We start from the raw sequence: 4503 nt of genomic DNA, 5'->3' as shown, positions 1-4503 counted from the left end.
AATGACGCTGTGAATACATGTATGTGCGCATGTGTCTGTGTGCGTGTATGTGTGTCTGTGTGTATGTTGAAAGAACTGACCTACAGCATTTTCTAGCACATACAGTTCCAAGGACACACACAGCAATGATAGTACAGAAAGAGAAAGGACGTGACTGTTTGTCAAAAGCAGCCCTCCTGAGCTGAGTAAAGAATGGGTATAAAGGCCATGTAGCTATAAGGTTCTGCTGGAAGCTACAAAGTTGACAGAGATGTCCATGGTCCTCAGTCCTCTTCCCTGACTAGTAACAGAGGCAGTGGATCTGGAACCAGGAACCTGAATCAATCCATCACTTACAGATTACTTATGCTGACTTTCTTGATTCCATACTATGTTAGCAAATAATAACATCAAACTATGATCAAGGAATGTTTTTAAAATAAATGTATGCACATCTCAGATATGAAAATGTATTTGAAAAGAATCTTTCACAGACAAAATATCCTGAAATTCCATCAGGTAGAATGACAGCCTCAAAATTATAAACACTATTATAATAATTTTTTTCTGACTAGTCTGTAAACTTGGATATAACAATCTTACTAGGATACATTTTAAGTGCATTTTAAATTTTATTACTTATGTAAATAGTAAAAGATAAAGAAATGACTTAGCAGTTGAAAACTCTTGCAGAGTATTCAGGTTTGGCTCCCAGAACACATATGGCAGGTTACAAGCATCTAAAATTCCAGTTCCAGAAGATCAGTGCCCACATTTTTATGCATGTGATGCATATAAACTCATGCAAGCACACACACACACACACACATATACACACATATATATATATATATATATATATATATATATTAAGATAATTACTGTAAAGGCAATAGCATTTTTAAAATAACACATATTGTAAACTTAAGGCTTTATTGATCATTTTGTGATTACTCAGCAAAATCACTTAAAAAGTAAGCAAATTAAAACAAATCTAAGTGAAAACAATCGAGAGCCCCCATAAGTGTGCTTCTTGGACCTGGTGACTAAAAGTTCTAACTCCACGCAGAAGGAGAGTGGACAGTTTCAGAATCATCACTGTGGATGTTCCCTGAGCTATTCCCAAGAACATCAGGCATTTCACAGGCTCACCACATGTCAAAGTTTTTTGGAAGGTAAAATCAACCATGTATCTCCTTATTTGTTTATTTATTTTTAAAAGCCCAGAAAAAAAAAACTACTTTCTGTAACATGAGTCAATGAGTTTTCTTCAAAGATAATACATTTGAACATTTTCTTTGAACTAGGTATGATAGCTAATGAGTTTTACTCAGATTGTCCTTTACATCCTTAGAGCAACCCCCTTGAGTGTGCTTTTAGTATATTCACATAGGTAATGGGGAATCTATTGCCCTAAGCAGTGGAGTATCTTTCCTAGTCACATAGAAAGTAATCACAGAGTGCAGGATCCCAGCATTGCAGTATGGTCAAATCGATCCCATAGAGGCCGCTACTTGGCTGCATACGGCAACGAGATGGAAGCTCACGCAGTCCTCACATAAAGCTGTGGCTGTAGCTGTAGCTTTGTTTAATTGAACAATAGATCTTATTTTGTGACTAGTGTATTTCTAAGAGGAATTGTTTACTGAGCACTTACTATAAATCAAATCACACAGGTGCTCTTTGTATATAATCTCTCTTACTTTTCCTGTCAAACCTGTGGAAGTAGATCTCTCCTCCTACACACAAAAGAACAGGCGTGAATCATTAAGCAACTTATTCAAGGTCACACAGTTGGAACTTGGGCCTCTGGGATGGCATTTAAAAAAGTTCTTCCTTTTTTTTTTTTTTTTGATTTTCTCTAGACAAGGTTTCTCTCTGTGTGATCCTGGCTGTCTCGGAACTCACTCTGTACAGCAGGCTGAGATCGGCCTGCCTCTGCCTCCGGAGTATTAAGATTAATGGCATGCACCACCACCACCCAACTACTTCTTTCTTTTGTTAAAAAGTTCTCATCTTAGTTTGTTTCTGATAACTTACATACTAATAGCTAACAATGATTCATATGGAATATCTTTCTCCTCAAACTCAATATGTACATTTTTATGTCATATTGGACCAAGATAGGCTAAGAAAGGGCTCTCAATCAATTACGCCTGATTTCAAACTAAAATGAATACAATGCGTATCTGACACAAACTAATCATCTACTTTTCACAAATAGAAATTAGAATAAATATGAGGAGAGGGAGAATTTCTGGTGGGTTTGCATCCGTGTCTTCTTCTGTGGAATGAGTTTTGTAGGGAGGACTCAAGGACAGCTTACTTGACCAACAAAAAACAAGCTTAAATGGTGTTTTACAGAGCAGTAAAATGGGGAAATAATTTAGTTTCCTTTTCTTGTTGAATTCAGGCTTTCTAGATTTTGAAACATGGAGGAAAAAAACATTTGCTTTTTGTCTACTTAGTGCCCATTCATTCTTATCCATACAAATATTTAGGAGAATGCTCAGGACAGTCACTCAAAAGCATGACAGTCGTGGTGCTCTGATGTCCAGGAGAGGCCGAAGAAAAGTTGTATAGGGACTCAACCCTGGCTGCTTGCAAGAAACACCTGATCTGGGTTGTACTAATACTGAAAGTTTTTATTTTATTTATTTATTTATTTACTTATTATGTATACAATATTCTATCTGCAGACCAGAAGAGGGCACCAGACCTCATTACAGATGGTTGTGAGCCACCGTGTGGTTGCTGGGAATTGAACTCAGGACCTTTGGGAGAGTAGGCAATGCTCTTAACCACTGAGTCATCTCTCCAGCCCCAAAAGTTTTTATTTTTAGTGACATTTAAAACCTTACAATTTATCCTTGATTGTGTGTGTGCATGTGTGTGTGCATATGTGTATGTATGCTTTCTGAGCATGAGAATATGTCTGTTGCATGAATTGTCTTTTAAGATTCTTATGTAATTGTTAGTATTGTAATCCTTTTACTGATGAGAAAAAAGGGGATTTAAATAATAAAATTATTCAATAGTTTAAATAATTATATAATTATATAATAATTAAAAAATTCATCTCAGTTCAAGTAGCTAAGAGACCCAAAGTCAGCCTATCCCAGCACAAGTGTGATCAACTACAGCATGTCCATTTCCGTCATCCTTTTAAGTCATGTTTGCAAATACGTTGGGTTTGTGTTTTCTAACAGACAGGAAGGAAACATCATTACAGTGATTTACAGTTATATATTCACAATTGTGCTAGGGGTAGGACGATGGCTCAGAGGTAAAGGCGCTTGCTGCTGTGCCTGACAAATCAAGTTCTTTCTCCATGACCCACATGACAGAAAGAGAGAACACACTTCAGCAAGTTTTCCTCTTACCTCCACATGGGTGTTATGGGATACTCCTACATTCGTGAGTATGCGCACACATACACACACACACGCACACACACAAATAAAAAGTAAATGTAATATAAAAATAAATTGTGGCCAGGCGGTGGTGGCGCATGCCTTTAATCCAATCACTTGGGAGGCAGAGGCAGGTTGATCTCTGTGAGTTTGAGGACAGCTTGGACTACAGAGTAAGTTTCAGGATTGGCTTCATAGCTACTGAAAAACCCTGTTTAAATAAATCAAAACAAACAAACAAATGAAAGAATAAATAAATAAATAGTGCTAGAGTACTTTCACAACTTTAGCCATTTTTCAAGTTTACAGTTTTACTAAGGACTTTCACAGTATTATTGTTGAACAATCATCACCAGTGCCCATTACCAGAACTCTTTCCTTTACATCTGGTATTACGTATGTTCTACTTTGTTTTGCTTTGAATCCACCTATTCAGATAAGTATCCGTTTCTGAAGTCACCATGCACTTCAAACATAGGACCGTGCCATAAAGCCTCTTCCTGAGAATTAGTTTTTGTGGTGCCATAAGTTTCCATGAAAGTTTCCAAAGGAGGGCAAACAGTTCTACCACAGCAATGACCAGCATGGCATGATGCTGAGAGCACAGCGCACAACCTCAGCTAGGCACAGCTCCCTAACTGGACTGAATACCACTCAGTAAGAGGGGAACCTGCCTGGTCCCAAAACGCCAACTAACTACCCAGATCCTGCAGAAGATACTACAACCCTCATTTTAATAAAACCCTAACTACATTCTAAACATGTCTTTTTTTCTCACAAATAAATGTGTTCTTCACTCCTCATCAAGGAAACTTATCTTTGCAACAGATGGAGACTACTAGGGAGCAACCACTACCAACCAAAATGCAGAGCTGTGGAGCCCAGAACAACTAATAATTTACAATTCAACTCCTACACTTAAGGCTCAGGGATCCTTGCAGAAGGGAGAGTAGAAAGATAATAGGAGCCAGAGGATCAGGGAGTTTGTTGTGAGATTGTGATTCCTAGGAATGTCAGAGTCACACGCATAAGGTCGTAGCGACATAACTACCTAAACATGAGCTGAGCCAGGGCTGCAGAGAGCAGGAGAAATTGTCGTCCTCAGGAAAGA

The sequence above is a fragment of the Myodes glareolus genome, chromosome 16, assembly GCF_982192425.1.
Source record: "Myodes glareolus chromosome 16, mMyoGla1.1, whole genome shotgun sequence".
Lineage (NCBI taxonomy): Eukaryota > Metazoa > Chordata > Mammalia > Rodentia > Cricetidae > Myodes > Myodes glareolus.
This window is presented reverse-complemented; position numbering follows the sequence as displayed.